This window comes from Dermacentor albipictus, chromosome 8 (genome assembly GCF_038994185.2).
Source record: "Dermacentor albipictus isolate Rhodes 1998 colony chromosome 8, USDA_Dalb.pri_finalv2, whole genome shotgun sequence".
Classification (NCBI taxonomy): domain Eukaryota; kingdom Metazoa; phylum Arthropoda; class Arachnida; order Ixodida; family Ixodidae; genus Dermacentor; species Dermacentor albipictus.
Genome location: NC_091828.1, coordinates 91,670,556 through 91,696,334, shown reverse-complemented (window position 1 = coordinate 91,696,334; position 25,779 = coordinate 91,670,556). Strand labels below are relative to the sequence as shown.

The window sequence follows — 25,779 nt, the reverse complement described above, 5'->3', positions numbered from 1 at the left end:
TCGAAAATCGTCCAAGGCGATGCGCACGTGCGATTGAAGCTGTTGATACTCCTAGTTGGTCTTTGCAGAATTTTGTTACTATTTGCTCGGACGTTTCCCAGTCTTCCGAATCACTCGTATCTTCTATGCCATAAAAGAGAAGATTAGAGCGCCGCGGGCGGTTTTCCAAATCGTCTATTTTTTCACGAATCATCGACATACCATGATCGCTGCTGCTGAAAGACTGAGACGACACTACTGATGCAATATTTGATACTAAATCCTGGATTTGATTTTGAATTTTTGTTAGATTAACGTCTTGGCTTGAGATTGATCTCTCTTGAGAAAGGGATTCAAGTTTACCTTCAACTTCGTGTCCGCTTTTGGTCAGCAATCCAAGATAATTTTTAGTCCAATGTGTATGCGCAATACTTTGTTCACAGATTTCAACACGTTAGAATTGCTCGCTTCCTCGCGTAGTACGGCACCGAAGACCATGTCGAGTTTCTCTTCTTGCGCTTTCGTCGTGGGACCCGGATTCGCTTCAATGTCTCCGCCTAGCAATAGCAGGCCCCAAAGATGCAGTACTGCATGCGCAAACCACTTGATACCGTTGGACATATCAGGGGGCCACGACACCGCAATGAGACAAGAGACAGAGAGAAAATAATGCAGAGCAAGGCAAGGAGGTTAACCAGAGGTAGTTCCAGTTGGCTGCCCTGCGCAGGGGGAAGGATTAAGGGGGATAAAAAAGAAGGGAGATAGATAGAGTGGAAGGGGGAGATAGAAAGAAAGAGAAATGAGACAAGTATTGTTGCTACGGTAACATAAAGCTTCAAGGTAACTAACCTTGAAAACATTTCTAGGTTTTCCACGGGTAGGTTTAGCTACAGATATATTGTTTTAAAAAATTACAGCTGACATTCAGTGGATATAATGGACACAGACGGCATCAGAAATCCCCTCACCGCGGTATTTGGGAAAACGCTGAATATTTCCACATTCTAGCCTTAGCGACCAACACAGTGATTGTACGGATACGGTCAGTAACTGCTCGGAAATTTAACGTTATGCCTAAGTACGTAAACTGTTGACGTCGTGTATCATACTTGTGATGTGATGACTTTATTTGGAATCCTTCGATTGGGGGGCTCGGGCCTGGGGCCGCCTAGATGGTCACTGGGAGCTGCTGCTCCCGTGCGGCCTCCATGGCTCGCTGGACGGCCCAAAGTTGGTCTTGGAGTTCTGAGGTGAGCAACGCGGGCGACCACCACGTCCGTAGATTTTCCGGGGAGGCGGCTATTTTATGTTGATATATTTTACGTCCCCACAACATGTGTTGAAGGGTGGCTCTAACAGACTTGCATAGCTTGCACATATCGCTCTCGTATATATCGGGGTAGAAAGCTTTTAGTTGCACGGGACTCGTATAAGTTTCTCTTTGTAATCGCCTCCAAGTAACGGACTCAGCTCTGTTCGGTTTAGTGTGAGGCACTGCTAATACTCGCCTCCGGTTTTAATAGAGCTTAGTAATATCGCTAAATCTTGTTAATCTATCCTTTTCTCTCCAGATCTCCTTTTCCGCGTTCTCCTTACCGATGGAAGTCATTCTTTGCTGAGCTTGGCGTGTAAGACCTCGAGCTTCGTGGCGTGCTATCTGGTTGAGGTTGACTGCGGGAATGCCTGGAGTCGTATGCGCTGGGAACCAGAGCAATTTCTGTCGTTCTTCTCTGCGTTGGAAAATTTTGCTTCATTGACTCGGATGATGTACCACGCTTCAGGAGAGATCCTACCTTTTGCATTATTTCTAGTGGCTGCTTGAGAATCGCTAATGATGTGCCGAGCATTCGTGGAGACCAATGCTAGTGCAATGGCTACCTCCCCTGCTATCTCGGAGTGTTTGATATTAAGTGATACGCTTGTAAGGGGTTTCTGAGTGTGATCTACGATTACTGCTACGGAGCCATTTCTGTGCGGGTGTTCAGCCGCGTCTGCGAAGGTTGCTCTGTCGTCTGACCCAAAGCTTCAGATCATTTTCTCTGATCTACTCTTGCGTCTGCCGTCGTTGAAACATGGATGCAAGTTCTTGGGCATATTTGGTACTAGGAAATTGTCGCAAATTTCTCTCATTATCGTCCTCTTTTCCCCGTATAGATTGTGGCAATTTATTCGTAGTTTGCTTAGTATGTGCCGTCCCATTTTGGTTTTGGTTAGTCGTTCTGCCTGAGATGTTTGTTGAGCTCGCCCAGTGTGTTATGCAGTCTTAACTTTAGCAAGAGATCTGTGCTCCTACTGATGGGAATCCCTAGTGGTGGTTTGTATGCCTTTTTTATCAGGTGGTTCATTTTAGTCTTTTCAGCTGCGAACCAATTGTGGAAGGCTGCTATGTATTTGATCTGACTGATTACGAATGATTCTATCAGCCGTATGATACTTTCTTCTTCCACACACTGGTGCTTGTTAGCAATTTGATTGATTAATCTCATGGTGTTTTTTAACTTTGTGCGTAACTTCGTTATGGTTTACCCATTTGTGCCTTTGTTCTCGATTGCTAGACCCAGCACCTTGAGCTGGTTGACTATTGGGATATTCCGCCCGTTCTTGGTGTGTAGCTTGATTCCCTCATGAGCCTCGTTTCTGTCGCATCCCTTGGGAGGCCTGCCCCTAAGTGTGGGGCGGTACAAGGGAAGTTCAGATATCTCTGCAGAGAATGTCAGGCCTGTTCCTGTGAGGTGTTCCTCTACTGTGTTAATTGGAGTCTGGAGTCGTTCTATTGATCGTGTGTGATTCAGGGACTCTATGTGATTTAGTTTTTCGGGGAGCCCCATCAAGACAAGATGACAGCGCCATGCGGCGTGCCCCCCCCCCTTCCCTCCCCCCTCCTATATCGATCTCGGACCGCTGAGCCCTCCGACAGAGATAACTGCTTTCCTATCTGATAGCAAGCTCTTGATGTAGTTATACGTCCATTGCCCTAGTCCTATTCATTCGATGTTTTCCAATATGGTTGCGTGGTTGGCATTATCAAAAACCTTCTTCAGATCAAGGCCCACCACGGCCCTTGTAGAGCGCGTTTTATAATCGATTATCTGATGCTTAAGCTGAAGCATCGCATCTTGTGTCGAAAGGTTTTTGCGAAATCCTATCATTGTATCTGGGTATATTGACACGTGTAGTTATCTTTATCGGGCGACCACGTTTCGCCACTTAACAACTGTAATCGCACAGCGAGAGACGCGCCTGCATGTATCCGACGTTTCTGGAAAGTTATCCATGCTTCTACCCGGCTGTCTGTTGTCGCCGAACCTTGTGTTATCTGATTTCATCGCGTGACGCGAATGGTGCAGAACTTTGTGGAAGGCACGCGGGTCCGAACGATTAGTCTGGAACATTCGACGACTGCTCTATAAAAGCCGACGCGCTTGACCCGCTGATTAGATTTTACGACGATCGCCGACTGTGTTCGCCGCTCTCGTTGTGCTTTAAGTGTAGCCTGTTTTGTGGGCACAGGTTCGCCCAATAAAAGCTAGTTTTTGCCTTCACAGTATTGCTACTGTGTTCTTTGACGTCACGACCTCGTAACAATATGTTATTATCCTCTAATAAGTTATCCACTCTGTTTAAAATTACACGTTCCATTAATTTTCCGACGCAGGATGCTAGGGAGATTGGTCTGAGGTTGTCGATCTCAAGCTTCTTACCAGGTTTTGAAATGAGCGTTATCGTCGCTTTCTTCCATTGAGTTGGCACTTCTCCCTTTACCCAACACTCGTTTATGCATGTTTATGTATTTTGTTAGTTTGGCTATCGATTCATCATCGAGGTTCCTGAGAGTCTTGGTTATACCGTCCGGGCCTGGGGCAGATTTGGTGTTTAACTTTTGTGGGGCCGCGCGGATTTCTGCCTCCGTGAGTTCCTCGTCTAATTTTGCGTTTGTATTCCCGTTGCAGCTAGGATAGCTGCAAGGGGGTGCCTGTGTTAAGTATGTCTGCTCTAATTCAATAAGAGATTCCTCTTCGGTGCCCTCATATGCGTGTATTAACTTATTAATGCCTTGCATGTGTTTTTTCTTGTTATTCTCATGGTCAAACAGGAACCTGAGCATCTGCCAGGTTTTGCCGGTGCTTAATTGTCCGTCTATGGAACTAAACATCTCGTCCCATTGTTGTTTGGTCAATTGCTTAGAATGTTCTTCTATTTTTGTAGAGGAGCGCTATGCGCTTTACCTTTCTGTTATGCTTGTCACCACGAAGTCTATTCTGGAGCGACTGCTTGGCTTCGCACATGTGGAGAAAGAAGTCTGCTGTCGCATCTTCGCAAGTTAGATCCATGGGGTGCTATTTTTGTGGCAGCTTTGACGTCATCGCTGAGCTCCTTAGTCCATTGTTCTATGTCAGCGATTGATCGTTGCTGTGTCGTCTCTCGCGTTCTACGAAACAGTTCCCAGTCTAGAAGTTTGATCTGTCGTTCCTTGGGTCTGTTAGGCCCTTCTCCGACGTGTAACTCCGACATGCGGTGATCGCTACCCAAACCTTCCAGTGTGTTGTGCCACGTCGCCTGTGTATCACACATGACAAGAAAATTTACGTACGCGGGCAAGAAAAAGAAGTTAAGGTTTCAAGAACATTTAAAAGGAGCAAAAGAGTTCGGCAGAGACACGTGTGGGAATGCGAAAGCATTGTAGTCGCTTTGGGGAAATGTTTTCGCTTAGGCGTTCATCCGCATGTAATCTTGCACGTAGTAAACTTGCACGTCGTTCCTTTTTGGGTTCCTTTGCTTCGTCTTCTGCGGCGTGCTTCCGTGGGCGACCACGTTTCACAGATGCCGCTGAGGTAGACGCTTCGGAGCGCATCGCAGTAGACGCAGCACCGACGAAATCCAAAGGGCAAGTGTCACGTGGCGCCGGGTCATACCTCCGTGTGCGGTAAACCTCCCCCGCGGTCTTACCCGTGCAGAGGAGGTTGCGCTTCGGAGGATCCGGGTCGGGGTTGCCCTCACTCCTGCCGTGACTAGGAAATGGTCGCACTTTCGCCCGCTATATCATCGTCCTGAGTGTCCACTCTGCAAGTCGCGAAATAATGAAGCCGACATCCACCACCTTCTGTGGGTTTGCCCTGCACGGAAACCGACGAGGCTCCGGCACCTCGCAGCAGCGGGACTCTCGCCGCATAATCTGAGCCATTACACTGCTTGGACGCAGGGACCGCATTATCGATCCCTCTTGGACTTCATTAAGTCAGCAAATCTTTTTTCATTCATTTAATCATCCTTATTCACCCCCATCCCATACCCTTGTATGCCCTGAGGCATTTATCATCGCATTAAAAAAAAAGTGTCACGTGGGAGGCAGTGACGTGACGTGTGCAATGATGCACGCGCTAAGTACGCACATTGGTCAACCCTAACTGCGCAGCCACCGCGGAGTCGAGGTAGCGTGCTCATCCCGTCTCGCATCCCGGAAGTCCGATTTCGATTCCCATTCCGACCGAAATGTACCAAATTTTCTTTTCAATTCCGTTAGTTGAGTTTTGTTAATAGAAACCTGCCTCAGAAATTTGACGTATCCGAGCGCTTTTGGCTTGTTTTTACCCGTCGCGGCGTCGGCCATTTTTGGTACCATCTTTCGGTCTGGTCGCCGACGACAATGCCGGATTTTATTTATTTATTTGTTTGTTATAATTGATAACTCAAGGGTACAAATAGCACATTCCACATTTGGAATTTCGCGTAATGGGGGCATGTAATGCTTTGACGTTACATGTCAAACCGAAAATATCCGACAATGGCCACGCCTTCTTCGAAATAGGTGACCGAATTTCTCTCTAAAGCACTAAAGGTTCACAAATGTATAATTCTGTTCCGTACTTGCACTGCATTACGTGTGCTGTGTGTTTTGGCTGTTCAAAATATCTGACTTTATACATGCGTACGTGGACTGAACTAATGCACAGAACTTTGCGACTCATGTACGGTTGGACTGTATATATTTTTATTCATCCAGTGTTCTACTGAGCGACATATTTTGTGTCGCTATTCTCCCGTTTAACGCAAATTTGTTTCCTTTGCCAAGGGACAAGGAGTAGCCGGTGCCACCATAAAGGCGCCAACCTCTCCTAATATTCATTTCAATAAAAGAAAAGAAGGCTCACAATGCCTACGCCATACAGAAAGCGTCCACGTTAGAAAGAAAAAAAAGAAAAAGAAAACGCATGGAGAAGGGCACATCTCGACTCGAGTGCTAACTATATGTTCGCTGTAAGCGAGGACCTTAACGTGCAGGACCGGTTTAGTAACTTGGACCTCATACTTCGGCGGGAAGAACACTCAACCCACTTCCCCATCCCTTTTTTTTTCTTTGCTGTTCGTTTTGTTGAGTTCTCCGCAACACACTTAGGCGTCTGACCGTGTAGATTTGGCGAGCAGGTGCCCGAGGCCAAGGCACTTAACAAAGTGCTTCGCGTCAAGCCTTTGCCAGCTTCTGGCGGGGGCTTTTCCCATCGCTCTCGAAGTTCTCTTGGCGGAAGGCGAGGCTCCGCGGCCTGGAATTTTTCGCGGAACCCCTCGAGCTTCAGCGACGACGAGCTTCTCTCTCTCTCTCTCTCTCTCTCTCTCTCCCCGCGGCGAGTAGACGTGTCGCGATGATTCCTGGAGCAGCGCTCTGCCGCGTTACGCGCGAGAGTCGGTTAATTTACACAGTCTGGTGTCGCACTCGCGACAACGATCAAGATCCCGGAAGCAAAGTGTGCAGCTTTCTCACCGAGAAATAATTTAGGGCGCCCGTCTGCTAAAGGCGTTTACGAGACGTAGATGAGACACCAGCGGGGAGTGAAAGTGATCGCCGAGAAAATATGACCTCCATTACCGCGGGCAAACCTAATAAAAAGACGAAGCGCGAGCGCACCTCGTTAAAAAATTTGCATTCTGGGGTTTCACGTGCCGAAACCACTGTCTGATTATGAGGCACGCCGTAGCGGAGGACTCCGGAAATTTCGACCACCTGGGGACCTTTAACGTGCGCCTAAATCTAAGTACACGGGTGTTTTCGAATCCATCGAAATGCGGCCGCCATGGCCGGGATCCGATCCCGCGACCTCGTGCTCAGCAGCCCAACACCATAGCCACTGAGCAACTACGGTTTTCTTTTGCTTTATTGGATGGAAATATCGGTAGCGTCAAACCAATGCAGTTACATTACATATGAACATAAATGAGATTGGATTGTAAAACTTTATTTGTCCAACAGATGTACGGAAGGCTTTAAGCCTTCCAACACTAAGTCTTCGAGCGCCATCACAGCTTCGCCGTAGAGACGGTGCGCTTTTATATCGACTTTGGTTGGGCTTTGCCTTTACTAAAGCCTATGCATTCCGCATAGGGATGACCGACAGCCCAACCTGTGACCACTGCGGCCATGAAGAATCAATTGGCCATATTTTGTGTGCCCGCCCGCAGTACAGTACACAGAGGGCATGCCTTCACCACGAACTTGACAAACTGGACGACCAAGCGCTATCCGAAAAAAGAATTCTACAACATCGAAAGGACCTACCGTCACAGCAGAAGGCCGTGCAAGCGCTATTACGCTTTTTGCGATCTTCCGGCCTGAGTGAACGACTTTAACTGGAACGCCTTTTGTGTGTGTGCCTCCATGTGTGCGTGTTTTTTTTTCCTTTTTTTTTTAGCGTTTTCCTCTCTGTCATCTTTCTAACCCCTATCCCCCATCCCCAGTGTAGGGTAGCAAACCGGAGACTCATATCTGGTTAACCTCCCTGCCTTTCCTCTTCATTCTCTCTCTCTTCTTCTTAAGCCTTCCCACCTAGACGACGGCCAGGAGTCCTTGGACCCTAGCGGCGGTTTCGGCCAGTTGGACGGCCTTCAGTTGAATCTCCGGATCGGAGCTGAGTAATAAGGTCTCCCATTGTTCTAAAGACTTTATTCTTCCCTTAGATGGAGCCTGTGGGCATTCCCACAGAATGTGGTTAAGATTAGCCCTGGCTTTACATAGCTTACACTGGCTGGAGTACTGACCCGGGTAGTAGATGCTGCACGACACCGGGCTTGAAAACGAGTTGGTGTGCAGGCGATGCCAAGTGGAGGCCTGGCTTTTGTTTAAGGATGCATCAGCCGGAGGATATTTAACCCGCCCTAGTCTGTAGTGTTGTGTGATCTCTCTGTAACGCACTAAGCGGTCCCGCCCCGTGAAGCCTTCGGCTAGCCCACCAGCTCGGAATGCAAGTCCTCGAGCTAATTCGTGGGCCGCCTCGTTCCCAGCGAGGGAGGCGTGCGCAGGTGCCCAGATTATTTCAATTTTCTTGCTATCTCCGCAGGTCTGCAGGATTCTGTTCGCCTCGGGAGAAATTCTGCCTCTGGCAAAGTTCATCACCGCAACCTTAGAGTCGCTGACTATAATTTGGAACATAATTTAGAACATACATGAGAAACAAATTCACATACAGTATGCACTCCAATGACAGTTCAAACTCGGGTGAGCGCGCTTCGTCGCAGCGAGGGTTCATGTTGGAGGACTTCGCGCACAAAAACCAAATCCCACCACAAAATGTTTCATTTGGTCGACTGCCTCATTTACTTATTGGTTGATTGATTTAATGGGTGATTCAATCGATCGCTGATTCATTGATTGGGTTTACCGTCACAAAGCGGCACTGATGCAATGAGAGCTACCACCGTAGGGGGTTGCTCCCGAATAATTTTGAGCAGCTGGGATTCTCTGACATGGGTTGCGCGAGCGGTTTTGCGTTCGATGGCCACCACATAGGGTCTGCAGCCACTGTCAGGAGTCGAACCCACAAACCACGTGTTCAGCGGGGAATCGCGACAGCCAATGAGTGACCACAGCTGGCCAACAGTGATTACAGTGCGGAATGCACTATGCACAATAGTGATAGACAGAGGCACGGAAGCAGCTTCGATTGGTCATCCAGGAAATGCGTGAACGATCGATAGCAGATTTAAAGCGACGCCTTCTTTTTCCTAGCAGAGTACTCTGTTTGGGCGAGATTGGCACAGAGCTATTCGAGCTATTCTGGCGCACGGTAAAAATAAAAATAAAAACTCAAGTAAAGGAGAAGGAGAAGCAAAGAGCGTCAAACTAGATTAGGACACCCATATACAACACACGCATCGAAGAGCATTGGAATGTCCCGTTTTGTCGAACGAAATATGGAGAACGAACGCTTCAACTCAGCATACCTGCACTTCTAAATTTTTTTCATGAACGAGAGATCGATATCACAACTGTCAGCAAAAACGCACTGCACTCGATCTTTGTGACGCATTCATGATGCCATTTGTTCTACGCGGAAGTGCTTGTCTGAAAACTAATATGCATGTCATTATAGATATTTCATGTATATAACCCTCCAATTATTTGTATTTTTTTTCCTACAGAGAATGTGTGAAACAGTAGTTCGTGCTTGAAATTTTGATATTGAGATGTATGCTATTTTGTTTTTAACGCTTCTTGTGCTCACATTATATCTGAAATGTTACAAGGAGTATCACTGGTTTATGCTACTGTATGTCTTGTAAAGAGCGTCCGAACCTCCTGTCAAGTGAATTAGCTTTCAATTTTAGTTCGTAATTTCCCCCATTCAACATGGAAATAAACTCAATTCAATTCAACTTGCAATTAAATTTATTTCCTGAGGCAACACCCAATATATAAGCTGAGCGAAGATGCGCACCACAGCTTGATAAGCGCGGCAGCCACAAGCAAGCTATCAGGACGTTTCTGGGAGCATATTACATAAGTGTTGCATTAATGTTGATTCCATATCTTTTCACAAGAGTGAAAATTTGTTCTTTGTTTTTCTTTCAGATAATGCTCTCTGATAGCATCTCTGCGGGTGCCACGCTTTCAATGCTGTTCTGCGCATCACTGCTGAAGTTATGTATCGGGTGCTGTCTCCTGAAATAAATTTATTTGCAAGCTTGGCGTTACTTTTGTCTCCTTTTTTTTTTCTTGAGGCAGGAGAAGAAAACTTCAGCGACGATTTAGCGGCAAATTGGAGAGAAATGCGTTAGCATTACGGCGCACTTCTTTGAGGTCCCGGATCCATGATGTGAAAGTGTCGTTTCCGGAGCTCCTGCCTCACCTCACCGAGGCACGTCCTGCATGTCCTGCCTCAGCGAGGAGCGAACTGCAACTGAAGGTGGTCCGATGCACTATATATATATATATATATATATATATATATATATATATATATATATATATATATATATATATATATATATATATATATATATATATAACGAGAAGAAAGGGGGTTAACCGAGGGACCCGATATTTATTAGTCATATAGTGGAAGCCAACAAACACTGACCCCAAGGACAACATAGGGGAAATTGCATGTGCTCAATAAATGAAATAAAGTAACGATAATTAATGGAAATGACCAGTTGCCTTCACCCGAAAAGATCACGTTCTCGTGACGCCTGCGGCAAAAAAGACGTTCCACGTCCGCCGCCAAGGTCTGTGAGTGGGGGCGCTGGCTAACACTCCCAGGGTTCTACTAGTACACATAAATACCCAAGAAAAGTGGATGGGGAAACGCCGCCGCGGTAGCTCATTTGGTAGAGCATCGCACGCGACATGCGAAGGTTGTGGGTTCGGTTCCCACCTGCGGCAAGTTGTTTTTTCATCCACTTTAATTTCCATTAATTTATCATTACTTTATTTCATTTATTAAGCACATGCAATTTCCCCTATGTTGTCCTTGGTGTCAGTGTTTGTTGGCTTCTCATTATATGACTATATATATGTAGCGTTCCTAACTAGAACGGCAACAGAAATGACATCATCTAAGTGAGACGGGTGTCGTCCGCCATTTTATTCCAACTTCTTCCTTCTCACTTCTCCCCTAGCACCTTCCTTCGTCTTCTTTCATGCGTCCAGCGCAGACCGCTTCACTCTTCCGGATTTCTTTTAATTACACCTCCTACTTGAATACGTTTCCAATAGCGGCGCACTCCGTTTGGCCCGAGGCTCCGGCGTACCAGACATTCTTCAATATTCCATGCTGGCATGCAGTCTTAATAACTTGAAATGGTCCGCAATATTTTGAATTTGAGGGCACAGCTCCTTTCCTTACAAGGACATAGTCTCCAGGCTGTATGTCCGGTATCTCGCTACTGTGCCTTTTATCAAAGTTTCGCTTCATGCGGCGCCTGTAGATCTCCTGTTCTTTGACAGTTTTCCTTACTTCCGCAAGTTCGAGGTTCTCTAGGAGACCTAGCTCACGATCTGCAGGAAGTATGGGCGCTGTACCTGAAGTTACAAAATGAGGGCTGCAGCCTAAACTCGTGGTGTATGATCTGTTGTGATGCTTCACAGCGGCCTCGAGACAGCACTTCCAGCCACCGGCAAAGTCTGGATACATCTTCAGATACTGTTTGATGTCTCGTATGGCACGTTCCGCTAGGCCGTTTGCTGCCGGGTGGTATGGAGAAGAATACTTTATCATGATGCCGTGCTCCTGGGCCCACTTTGATAATTTGGCACTCCGAAAAGCCGGCCCGTTGTCGCAGACGAGCGTCTTTGTGTGTTTAAAACACTCAGCTTTGAGGAGGTCTATTACGCTGTTTGCGTCTTCTTTGCCAGCTTTAGCCGCAATCGTCCGTGTGCACTCATCTATGGAGAGCAAGAAAGCTTGCGTTCGCTTGACTCCTTCCCCCTTCTTTTTGAGCTCCGCGAAGTCCAAATGAATTACTTCGAACGGGATGCTTGAATATTCAGGGTTTGTCATAACGTCTGTCGATTGCTTGAATTTAACTTTGTTCACCTGGCAGAGGTGGCATGTGCGGATGTAATGGCTGATGTCGTTTTTCATGCCCGGCCATGTGAATCTCATGAGCAATTTCTTATAAGTGCGCCAGAAGCCATCATGTCCACCCGATTCAGGGGTGTCGTGGTATAGATGAAGAATCCTTGGAATCATAGTTGGTGGTACGTGATACCTTCCATTGATAAACTGGAGCTCTTCTGTACCTTCCCATAGCTTAATATGATTGATTGTATCTGGATTATTGCTTGATTCCTGTACAAGTAATCTTGATAGTGCGTCAGCGTCAGTGAGGAGTGGGCCAGGACGGTGCGAAATTACGAAATCAAATTGTTGCAGATAGTTCACCCATCTAGCAATGCGGCCTCTTGGCTGGGCCATGCTCAGAAGTTGAGTCAATGCTTGATGGTCCGTGAAAAGTATGAATTTGGCACCTTCCAGGTAAGTACGAAAGTACTGCACAGCTTTTAAGACGGCGAGAGCTTCCTTTTCTGTGGTACAGTAATTGACTTCGGCGGGTTTCAGGGTATAGCTGTAGTACCCCACGACGTAGTGTTTGGTTTGATCAGCTTGTTTGGATGGCTTCTGGTATAGAACTGCACCGGTAGCATAATGTGATGCGTCCGTGTTCAGCACGAAAGGCAAGAAAAAATCCGGTATTCGCAAGATGGGGTCCGACGATATTAGTTTTACAAGCTCACAATAGACAGCTTCGCACTTCTCGTCCCAATGAAAAGGCACGTCTTTCTGAGTTAAACGTGTGAGGCACCTTGTTCTCAGTGCGTAGTCTTTGATAAACGCCCGGAAGTGTCCTGCAAGGCCAAGAAAAACGCGCAGGGAGTGCACATCATAAGGCTTTACCAGCTTGGAAATTCTCTCTACCGATTCTTGCTTGGTGCTTTTAGTCTGTCCATCAAACACCCTGCCAAGAAATACTACGGTATCTTGAAAGAACGCACTTTTCTTGAAGTTGACTTTGAGTTGGGCAAGACTGAGGGCATGAAGAACTTTTGAAAGATGACTACGGTGTTCGTCCTTTGTCTTTGAGTAGATGATGATGTCGTCGATGTACACATTGCAAAATGTGCCCAGGTAAGGTTTCAGAATGTCCGTCATAATCTTCTGAAACCACGCAGGGGAGTTTTTCCAACCAAATGGTAGGCGGTTGTACTCAAACAAGTCAAATGGGGTTATGAACGCGGTGTACTTCTTCGTTTCTTCACTTAGTGGAATCTGCCAAAAGCCCTTGCAGAGATCTATTCGTGAAAAGCAATGGCAACCACCGGTTTCGTCAATGATGTCGTCGATTCTCGGCATTGGATAAGGTATCAATTCAGTTTGACGATTGAGAGCCCGGTAGTCTGTGCAGAGGCGGAATGTCCCGTCTTCTTTAGGTGCAATAGTGATAGGAGAAGCAAATGGGGATACAGAAGGCCGGATGATACCTGCGTCTAACATTTCTTGCAACTCCTTTTTTAGCCACACCTTTTTATCTCTGGACATATTATAGGGGGTTCTACGAACCACTGTTTTATCTGCGAGCTCAAAAGGAACGACATGGGATTTCATTGCTGGAGGGTAGCTTCCTATGCATATAAGCTCTGGGCACTTAGTCTTGATGTCTTCGTGGTGAAAAATTAGCCTTGATACACTAGGTTCTTCACCAGGGTCTTCTGTTCTTATCGTGTCTTCGGCCATTACCTTGTCATCCCAATAGAGGTTCATCTTAAGTTTTTTCATGTCTGGACGGGACAAAAGAAAATCGTAGGTGACATTGGGAATGGCCAATACGTCACTGGTAATAGCATTTCCTTGAAATTCAATAGCCAGGGTTACCCATTCGCTATGCATGGTCACTGACCCATCGTAGGCTTGGACACGCAATGTTCTACCAGCGTGCAGACGACTGGCATCCACTCGAGTCTTGTTGATAATAGATACCGAAGCTCCACTGTCAACGAGAGCCTTCACTTCAATGCCATCTACCTTAATGGGGGCGTACAATAAGCTTGACGACACCAAATATACTGTCTCACTGAAGCTCTTTTTCTGGGGCTTGTGATGCACGGTAGACAGATTATGTGGAAGTAGGTTGCCGTGAACTGCGGTAATTGGTTCTTCACCATCCTCACAGTCATGATTTACGCTTCCCAGAGATTTGTTTATGAAGCTGTGTTCACATTCAGTTGACGGCAACGACTCTAGATTGGAATCAAGTTGCTCTGTTCTACCATCTGGCTGTCTTCTCGATGTAATTCTTGGCACTGAGGTCTGTAGAAAGTTCAGAAGGTCATCAAACATTCTTGGACCTTTGAGCTGGACATGACTACGGATCTCGATACACAACCCTTGCGTTATCAAAGCTACAACAGCAGAAGACGACAGCTTCGGTTCTGCAGAATACAACAGGCGACGCTTCTCAAGACAGTACTCAAGCAGAGAGCCACCTGTATAACTGAACCGCAGTGCCGCATCCCATCTTTCTACTGCGTTGCCTTCGAAAGCCCCTAAAAAGTTGCTTTTCCACAGTTCCCAACATGTTGTTCCATAATCCATGAGTTGCACGTCATACCATTTTCTGGCTATACCGCCCAAATAGCGGCGCATATGCAAAATCTTTGTGTCGTCGGAGTGCCACAGATTCTTGTCACAGGCGTACTCGAAAAAACACAGCCAGTAGTGTGCATTTTGCGATTTTCCTTCAAAAACATCTGGTTCAACAATACTTCGTGCTGACTGCTCTCGACTAAGCGCTTGGACGAAAGTTCTCATTATTTCGATCTGTTGTATAATGTTCCTTTGCAGTTCCATAACACTCAAGTCTAGGCTCACCTTCCCGGCAGGCGTTTCCTCTTTGAGGGTGCCACGTCGTATGGGTTCCAGAACGAGTTCGCTCAGTGTCTGCAGTTGTAGATTCACTGTCACCGATCCTGTTTGCACGAGGGCTTGGCGGCTGATTGCAGCTTGTTGCAGTACCACGTTGATCAGCGCGGTAGAACTAACTTCAAGAGGAAGGTCCGTCGCTGGCTCACCGTGCACTTGGTATCGGGTGAACACAACAGACTCTGATGACGCCTGGTCGACGAAAAACGTCACCCGCATCGCTGGTCTTCGAAAACTGTCGGCTGCGCCAAAATGTAGCGTTCCTAACTAGAACGGCAACAGAAATGACATCATCTAAGTGAGACGGGTGTCGTCCGCCATTTTATTCCAACTTCTTCCTTCTCACTTCTCCCCTAGCACCTTCCTTCGTCTTCTTTCATGCGTCCAGCGCAGACCGCTTCAATATATATATATATATATATATATATATATATATATATATATATAGATATATATATATATATACACACACACACCAGGTGACCAGCTTCGAACAGCTAACACACATACATTTCTTAACACTTTTACACCTCAAATGCAAACCCATAGAAAAGAACGAACCACCGGCAATTGCAACTGAAAGTGCCAAGTTTGGACTGAAAGTCGCAAGTAAAAGTGCACTAGATCCTGCCTTTGCAAGGGATGTAGACGCGTTCAGCGTCGTCACGCGTTACGTCTCCTACTTCCCCGTACATAAAGGCCGTGCTGGCAATCTAAACCTATAGCGCGATACCGACAAGGCCTCGGTATGCAGAGTGCGATTGTAGCCGTCGACGTTTATTCGCGTCCACCGATTCCCAGAGTTCGTGGGAAGAGCAGATTATTTTTTCTGCATTTCAGTCGTGTTTTTTTCTTTTCATCGCGTGGTCGAGCGCTGTCAAAGCGGGCACGTTTATTTAAATCTGACCGGCAGCTGTCGGCTGGCGTAAATTCACCATGGCACAGCGTTTCGATTAACCGTTGCGTAACCTGATGATTGAACGGGTCTCACAGAGCGAACGGGAAGGCGCGGGGGTTGCCTTCCCGCATAACTCTGGTTAGCGAGCGGTAGGCAACGGCGGCGACGTTGTACCAGTATGGCAGACCCATGCGAAACTGCTCAAACGTGTGTTCATTTTAGGGAACAGGAAATTCAAAAATTGTCATTCGCTTCCCATGGAAAGGTAGGCCGTCGTGGAAATAATGTCGTTTTCTAATCTCGTTCACCGCTTAGAAAGTAATACCTTCTTTTTTTTTTACAATGCCAACGTGGGTTTAAGAATGCAATCCCATGCGAGACACAACTAAATGAATTCACTACTGGTCTTTTTTCGATACATAGATTCGAATACACAGACAATTTCCATATTCATCGATTTCTTCTAACTGCTCGACCGCGATGCTCACTGTCGCCTTATAGCTAAACTCTCTTTCTTAAAGGGACACTAAAGGGAAACAATAAATCAGTTTAGACTAATAAAGCATTGTTTGAGAACCTTGCAGGCAGTCATTTCAAGAAAATGGTTTGAATATTAGATGAGAAAATGAAGGTCCAAGTATCAGTATTTGAATTTCGCGCCGAAACGCCAGCGCCGGTACGTCAGCGTGACGTCAGGGATTCCAAAGTTCGTTTTCGCATTTGGGCCGCGTTGGCTGAATAAAGGTTCCCGAAACTTGGCATGTTTAATATTTGGTTCCTTTAGAACACAATGTAGTCAATCTGTTCCGCTATATATAATTAGTAGGCCCTAGAAGATGCCATCAAAATCCATGACGTCACAGCCCCCAGGTGCGGGAACTTAAGTAGGCGTCGCCACCCGTATTTCGTTCTTGCGCTTTTTCTGGCTTACCAAACGTCTTATCGTTGTAAGAGTGGTGTTTTTCGTGTTGTAGAACGGTGATTTACTGATGCAGAAGAAATCACTTTTCACTTTAGTGTCCCTTTTTAAATCTTGATTCGCTAACACTATCATACATGAGGAATTTTTACAGTGAAGTCGTTATCCTCCAGTTGGTAGGGATTTATCGCGTCTGCACGAGCGGTGGTCACACAAAAATTCGGGCTGAGCCCGGAGACTGTGCAATGAAGCGGGAACCGCTCAGTGTGCTGCTTCTCCAAGAGGCATCACATGACGTCATCAGGCGACATCATCACGTGTCGAATACGTCATCACGTGACGTCGCGTTTGACGTGATGACGTCATCAGGCGACATCGTAACGTGACGATGCCGTCATTCCCGCATATTCAAATTACAATTCGAAGCTATCCCGCGTGGAGCTTGCGTGTAAGTCGTACCCTACGAATTTTCTGAAACACTTTACTTTCGGAAATTCATTTAGTCCAATAACAAACTTGCGCTTGCCGAAGCCTAGAGGAAGCCCAGAGGAATGAGCATGTACGCTGCACTGCAGTACACGTGAGTTCGCGCCTGACGTACGTCGCTTGCGGTAGTGGTGCTTGTCTAGCGTCGTGCTACGTGTCTCGACACCGCCAGGGGCGTTGATTACACGTTGGCCACGAGGCAACCGCCAAGGTTGATCCAAGGAGGTAGCGAAACTTCAGGCGGAAAGCGGTTCAGAACAAATTGTCACCGACATCAGCAAGGGTGGTTATGGGAGCAGCGACTGAAGCGCGCCTATGTTTGGAGGCAACAAATACTGGGAAAGAAAAAAGGCGTTTTTTAACTAAAGCGAGATACAGGTCCATTCAGCGAAAATATAATTCCTTATCAATTTTATATACGCGAGACCAGCAAAGAAAAGTTCATGCCATGTGCACCACATAGGTTATCATAGCACTGCAGTGACTTTAATTCCACGAAGGAAATATTTTACTGCAAAGAAACCTGTGCTTTAGAGCGCAGCTTTTAGGCGCCCGTTCCTGCGTCGACGTCGTACCTCAGCGTAACCGAGCGAACGAGCACAGCGAAGTGTGAAAGAGCGAACGCGGAACGCAGCGGGGGATCAAAGACGGCGGCGATAGCGAAGAGAGCGAAAGGAGGAAAGCGGAGGAGGAGGGTATGGCGAAAGCGCGCGAAGAAAAGCGCAGTGCCGCGCAAGACGGGCTCTGCAGCGGCGACCGCCCCGAGATGGCGCTAGAGTAGCGCGCCGTTCGCGCATGGCATTTGATGAGCGCGTCCACCAATACCATATTTGGAAACATAGCGCTGCATGAGTGGCAGTCTGTCTGCGGCGGCTGCTGCGAATATCGCACCCACGCGTCACCCGCGCGCGTCCTCACGCGATCTCCCGATTATCGAGGCAGTCGCGCCACACTTGGCTCCGTTTGCAATGTGCCGCACGAGACAGGCTGCCCGCGCCAGCCAATATATCGCGAAATGAAAACTCGTATGTTGTATAGAGCTGCGCTCACACTTCACAGTAGAGAGTATTGTAATCGTCGGCGAATTCTTTAAGGCCTCTAACTTGCTATGGTCCAAGTATTGCCCCAAGTTAGAGTGGATGGTTGCCCAATGGATAGAGGCATCCTGTGCTGCAGAGAGATTTCTTCGAGATTCTGGGAAATGTTGAACAAAACAATGAACTCTTCATATATGAAATTCCAGTCTATATTGCTTTTATAAAACCGCCACAACTGTTTTCTTTGTGTGTACTACGCAGAGCGACCAAAATAACAATGAACAGACGCAAGTGCACGCAATGCATTGTGACCTGAAAGAACTCTGCGCTAACACCTGGAAAGTCTTATCTAACATATAAGGTCATTGAAAGCCGCCTGACACACTTTGTCGTGTGGTCTGTTCTTTTTGTTGTTCTCGTTTTTTTATTAAGCGGCTGTTTAAAGGTGACGTAAAGTCAGTCATTTAGCGGAAATATTCCACACGTCGATTAATAACTTCACGTTTTATGTATGCTTACTGCACTGTTATTACTCACTTTAATATGTTTATGTTCGAATTCCTTATAATTTTTTAAGAATACGGCCGAAAACAGAATGATTATTGCCCCTCTGATGCAACGTTCATACATCACAGCGTGCTCATGTGTGATCGTGTCTGTCAGTGTGTCTCTGTGTGCATGCAATCATGCGTGTCTGTGTCAGCATTAGTAACTAGCGGCGATGTAACCATCACAGTGAGCGAGAGAAAGGCTAAATTTTCCGGGTTTTAGTCACCTTATCGACGGCAACGTTGCCTTCCTTTTCATCTTGTCGACTTTTACTTGAGGCCGCAATCATAGGGCCAACTATAGGACGAATCATAGCCGGTGAGTTCACAAGGCGCATCCACTTGGAAAGACTTCTCGGGACTGTACCAACCTCGAGACATTCGCTTTTCAAAGCGTCCGACGATATGTATTCAGATGTCTTCAAGAGTACATAAGGAGCCATAGGTATGAATACAGGCGTGCTATATGCAATACGAAACCGTTAATTGAAAGAAGACTGTATCTGAGAACTTCACTTATCAATACACTTAGTTCTCACAATTTAAAAAGGGAGACAGATGCAGGAAAACATCATAGCTAGTTTCGCTCGCGACGCGTAATAGCGACGTGGTGTCGCAACACAATGCGAGTTTCGGCGTCCCGAAACTGCATAGATGGTTATGAAGGAGCAAGAAGCTTTTTTTTGCAACCTCATTGTGAGGGAGGGGGGGGGGCGTAAGGGGAGGGGTCGATGTGTGATGCAACTAGAACATCTTCGGCATAACATGGGGTCAGCTGGCGTGACACAGGAATAACTGGATATCGCTGAGAAAGAATATTTCCTTCCACAGGGAACGTAAGTCGATAGCCGCTGCTACTGCCGATGATGATGATAATGATAGTGACGATGATGATGTGAGGGACTACGAAAATGAGTGCCCCCTTCCCTTTTTCTCGTTTTTTTTTGGCTACCGGGGGTTCCTTTAACGTGCACGAAAACCACAATACTATACGAGTGTTTTTGCATTTCAGCACCTTCGAAACACGGCCGCCGCGGCCTGGCTCTGAACCCATTACCTCGTGCTCAGATGGACAGTGCTATAGCCATTGAACCAAAGCGTCGGATTCCGGTTAACTGTTCTGGCTGGTACTTAGTAAGGATATAAAGGAGGAATAGACAAATTCAGGGCCTAGTCATATAAGGGAGCGCCATTCGTCATCCTTGCCCCTATGTATTTTTCAGCTTCTTTTTCGTGTAGTAAAACAGAACAAAATACTTGTCTAAAGTAAATATATGTACGTACGGGATCGAGCGAAACCGATATTAAACGCTGATGCAGATGTTACTCTGTCAATTCCTTCCCTTCGTGAAGAGGTAATTCACGATGGTTGAAGTTTTCCCTAAATCCTACCGACCTGCCACAGCGGTCTTTTCAACAGATGGTCTGTCCTCCCCTTACTGTTATTTTTAACCTTTCCATGTTATTCTCCACAAGTGCCATTTGCTGAGCCAACGACACAGCTTTGAACACAACGTTCACGGGCGCCATGTAAATGGTATGGTTATCGCATGAGCCGTCGTCGTATAAAATGTGTATTCTAGACGCCTCAGTCATGGATCTCTTAAGAAGCACGTCCCCACCGCTGGTGTAAGCAGAGCGGCTTCAGTCTACTAAGCAGCTTTGGCGCTTTCAGACATCAGCCAGAAATAATGACACCTGCCAGACGTCGTCATGGAAACTTGCGCCTGACTTTTCAAATTACAGACAAGCCACGTGTTTGCAAAGAAACAGGCATCGTTCAGATAAGAAACGTAGGCGAGTCCGTCTCTTGGCCGCTTCGGCAAAAAAATTATTGCAAGCTAACTTTCAAGAAATTGGCCGTGGTTATAAGTCTGGCTTGCCTATAGAGAACTAGGGCCAGTAGCTTGAAAAAAAAAGACTAACAGCAGAAGCAACGGGACGTCTGCACTGAGAGAGACGCTTCGTCTGTCTCAGTGGCCACGTCCCGTTGCTTGCGCTGTTATTAGTTTTTTTTTCTCAGACATGTAGCAACCGGCCAAGTTAGCACTTTATCATGCCAGTAGAAGTTGACCCTTCTTTTTAAATCTGCACAGAATATCACGGCAGCGCCACCACATCTTCGTGACTTCACTCCCTGAGGCATGTATATATGACCGCACACATGCTCGAGCAGGCGGAGTAGAAGATAAAAACAAAAAACGGTGCTTCGTCTGCTGCTCACGCGTTCAAGCAGACGACACGCACAGAGACGAGGCGCGAAAAACGCTGCTAAGCCTAACTTGATCTGCTTCTGGGAAAAGAGTTTTTTCTGACCTGGAGAAAGTGAGTGAGCACAGCGCAAGACTTTCCTGACGAGTTGAGCACGCTGCGCATTTTCTTGTGTATGCGCTCTTGAACCTTTCTTGTTGCGCGATGCGTGAAAGATAAATATATAGCGTGGACAAGAAAGCAGTTTGGAAGGAGAGCACCCTTTTTATGAGAATTCTGGTCGCCTTCCGACGCGGCCGTTCTCTCGGGCGACGCACATCTGCTTCGAAGAAACGCGCAATTTTCACTGAGCTCACGTACGCGCGCTCGTTCCTTATCGTTTAGCGAGCGCAGAGTGGAAACGATTGCGGAAATAAATTTACCGCCGGTTCACGACTGGAAAGTAGAAATCGTGGTCCCCCCACTTTGACTGCCATTTCTCTCTCTATAGCGTCGAAGATAACAAAAATTCAAACGGCAGAACTCCCGCATCCGTGGAGCATCGCTTCTTTCTCTTCACGTCTTTAGTGCGAAATCTGCAATGCCAAGTCAGCTAGAAAAGCGGCGTGGACGACAGTGACACTAAATTTGCTTTTCTTATTTTTTACGGAGCAACAGAGCCTTCCTTTTACAATATAATTCTGGGTCATTAGCATTGTAAATTACCTCATCACTTTGGAAAGGCGATAAATTTTCTTTCTACTACTGCATTCCTACATGAGCCTAATTATTTGTTGCAATATACGCCCGAATGTGTGTTCACCACCGTCATCCCCATCCTATATTATGTCCACCGCTAGGCCAAGGCTCCTCGAAGCGATCATCAACCTCTCTGTCATGAGTGATCGTACGCCTGCGAATTTTCTAATCTCATAATCACTTCACCATCATCGACAGAATTACCCTTCCTTCCACCCCCATTCAGTTATACGATCGAACCACTGCGATTAGACATCTTCCCTGCGCACTGCCCAACTTTACCTCTTAATGTTACGTGAAATTGTCCACTTGCTTGAAAATTATAAGGCCATTATTGACACCTTGTAACACATTTAGGGTTTCCTTATTGCAGCAATAGCTGTTATGGGATCCTACCCCAGATAGTTTTCGTGTACGTCAGAGTCACCGCTTGAATTCAGAAATCCTTTGTTACAAAACTGCAAAAAAAAAAAGCTTTATTAGTTCCGCGAGGACTCCTATATTTGTTGCTGGGGATTCAATCTTTCTGGTGAGATTTTGTCGCATGTCCTTTCAATCACAATTTTTTGAAAGGTTTGCTATGGTTTCTCTGATTAGATAGGTTGATTATTTCGCTTCTTTCAATATTTTCGTTCCACTTACTGCTTCATTTGTGTGACCAATTCCCCTCCCTCATGCGTATGCGCCACGTTGAAAAGGAATCAACGTTAACACATGACCAACAGATTTTCATTTAGGTATTGTACCTCTCATCCACACTGCCGATGCTGCAGCAGTGGAGAATACTCGTCGCGGAGAGCACGACGGGTGGATGGAGTTGACTTGGACAACTCCTTCGTGTTCTGGCACGTCGCCTTTCCATTTGCCGGAGGCGGTCCTAAATTAACTTTTCTGCATTATAGTGATTGAGCACCTCTGCTTATTCTTCAGTAGTGTGTTTCCTCTAGCGCTCGGCACTTTCTCCTGTTCACTGGACGGCGGTGACGCGGGCCAGCAGTAATCCCGTAGTAACGAACGCAGCAGTAAGACGCCAAGTCGTTGTTTTAGAGGAGACCAGTGGCTAAGCCCGGATGGGTAAGAGGAGAAAAAAGAAAGCCAAGTCTTCCCACTTTAGCACTGGGACGCGTCCGTTCCACAAACGAATACGACTCACAGTTATTTTAGATCTCGGAAGGATATTGCTCGCTCGCAGATGCGAACTCTCACTCCAAGAGAGACCAGAAGAAATAGTATAAGGCTCACTACGTATCATATTTCGCCGGCTACCACACTACTGTTACGCGTTAAGAGCGAAACCGTAATGTTTTCCTGCAACTGTCTCCCCTTTGAAATTGAGCGAACTAAGTGTAATGACAAGTGCAGATCTCAGATAGAGTCTGCTTTCAATTGATAGTTTTGTATTCCCTGTAGCACGCCTTTACTCATACTTATGGCTTCTCATATACTCTTGAAGACACTCGAATATGTCTCGTCAGACACAGTGAAAACTAATGTCTCGAAACTGGTACAGTCGATAGAAGTCCTTCCAAGTGGATACGCCTTGTAAACTCACCGGTTGTAATTCCTAGAGTTGAATGGGTGCCGTAACGTAACTAAATTGAAGGTTAATTAGCGGAATTGCGTTAATTATTCAATTAAGCGTTTTGATTTCTCGTATAAGAAATGGCCGCCTCATCGAGTAATCTGGATCAAGGGTCAGAATTGCGCTATCTGCCACAGGCATTATTTAAAAAGAAACGATGGATCTTCTAAAAATAGACCCTGTATATGTAAATCATGCCCCGACTAGTGCTCGTCCCTTGTACTTTATAAGAGTGGTCATTTGCATCACGCAACGCACGCGGTACATACGCCTTGCGCGTTCCGCTCTGCCGCATCTACGAAGAGGACGACAAACGGATCCAAGTGATTTGTCCCTTGCCGCCTCTGTGAGCACGACGTGGGTCAGACGCGGGGCGGACAAAGCTAACAAAAACAGGGCGGTACCCGATAGTGTGGTCAACCAGAGCAAGACAAACACACACGTGAACGCGGGCAACAAAGGCCATCGATAATAACAAGTGCTATAACCCCTCGCCGCAGCAGCAGCAACCAAGGAAGAGATGGAGAGAAAAAGAAGGAAGGAAAAAAGAAAAATCGAAAGAAGGAACGACAGAGAACTTGTGAGAAATAATCGGGAAAGAGAAAGGAATGAAGGAAGAAATGGAAAACAAAACAGGTAAGAGGACGTACACGGTAGAGAGAAGGAACAAACTGATGAACGGAAGAATCGGGACTGCAAGGAAACGACTAGGAAAGGAAGATTGAAAGAAGGAAATAACAGAAAGGGTTAAGAAAGGAACGAAGCACGAAACTAACAAGGAGAAAATGAAGAGCCTAAAAAGCAGGGAGCACAAGATAGGGGACAACAAGAAAACAAACATTTAAGTAAATAACGAAGAAAACAGTGCAAGGGTAGGTATTGGAAGCAAGGAAAACATATAAATTAAGAAAAGACTGAAAGAACAAGTGAGGAACGAAGGAACAAAAAAAAACAGATCGGGGAGCGATATAAAAATAGGGCAATAGCAAAGTGTCGTGTCACCGGCACCGACGCGATGGGATATCTATAAACAAATCGAGGTAAGAAATAGAGCGGAAGCGGCGCGAGAAAGGAGGGAGCGGCGCAACCCACGCGAAGCCAAGCGCGGGCGGTGGGAACGCGAACACCTTGTGACTCCCATAAAAAGTAGACACAGGCGAAGAACGCCCGAAGGAGGAGAGTTTAAGAACGTCTTTACTCCCTCAACCACGCCGCCTGCACCCTTCTCCGCCGCCTGCACCCTTCTCCGCCGCCGTCGACGTGCGTAACAGGATTTGCGGCGAGCAGCAGCGCGGTTTTGGAACCGCGGCGCACACCCTTTCCTTCCATTGAAACACGCGCGCGGAGTAGTAGTTGCGCGCGCTCGGCAGGCCGCGTCGCTCAATTCACGGTGGCACGCAGAGCGGCTGCCGCTAGGCGGCGTCGTGATAGGATGCTCGCCGCGATGTGCTTGGAAAATAAGGGCTCGCTGGGGTGGCTGTTTTCGCTCAAGCGTTTGAACTTTAAAAAAAGAAAGAAAGAAAGAACGAAACAATACTGTCGACGACGTTTAGAAAAGTGGGGCCCCGTTCAAGGACGAAGCAGCAGCGCGGGTCCAGCGAAAACTGCGTGGCATAAACCGCAGCTGGGTTTTTCGTCAGAGAGGTTCCGCGTAAAGAGATTTTTGATAGCGCAGGAGCCTTGCACGCCCGCGCGGCAGATTTTTCTTTGTGCCTATATTTTTCGGACGAGAGGAGCCGCTCCGTGTTGTACACGTATACACGCGTCCCGCTACACCAGCGCCGCACTGCAAACGCCTCAAAAAGTGTGGGCGAGGCATGGGAGAGAGAACGTGTCTGCACTGTACTACTCCTTCGTATTCCTTTATCGCGGCGCGCGTTATCGTCTGCTATTGCCGAGGACGGCGAGCAGACGGCGGCGATTCAAGAAGCAAGCGGAAAGGCGTTAATCGCACTTTAAGTATAAATTCTAACTGAGGCTAAATGAACGCAATTCATCTCTGTCAACGCAATGGAGCAAAGGGTCCTTTCTCAATCCACTCATCGTCATAGCCATCGCCGAAGACAATTTTTGAAGCACAGTGTCTGCTTCTGTACAGGTGAATGTTGCTGTGCTCCACTCGGAGAAGAAAGTGATGGAACTATATCAAACAGCAAAGGGTCAAATCGGAATAGAAACATTTCACGATAATTCAAAGAGCAGTGACTACAGTTTGTCGAAGCCATATCAGGACGTCTGAGAACACGGTGTCGGAGGATAAGAATGGGCACTGACGAGTGTACATGCGTAACCTGGGGAGATAGACTAAAATGATATAGCTTAATTCATTAGTCTATATAACTATCCATCCAGATGTCAGTGAGGAAGCACAGTAACCCTGTTCGAAGCACGGGTCTTTAAGGATAATAGCGTAAAGGCGAATGAGAACTGCGGTGGAGAATAGTAAAATACGGCTGGAGTATTGGTGGCGCAAAACACTGAACACACACACACACAAGTATATATATTTGTATGTAAATGACATATATTGACATATACATTGACATATATATATATATATATATATATATATATATATATATATATATATATATATATATATATATATATGTCAATGTTAGGCCATAAATCAGGTTCGATAACCTGTTCACACGAGCCGTAGGTGTTCAGGCGCCGACGAGGAACGTAAAAGAA

At 46.6% G+C, this 25,779-nt stretch overlaps 1 protein-coding gene across 5 annotated transcripts in view; it reads right to left on the bottom strand.

The window, feature by feature from the left end:
• The window catches only part of dimm (basic helix-loop-helix family member dimmed), a 627,608-nt gene that overhangs the window by 216,261 nt on the left and 385,568 nt on the right, over positions 1-25,779 (bottom strand). The gene's annotated exons all lie outside the window — the stretch shown is intronic.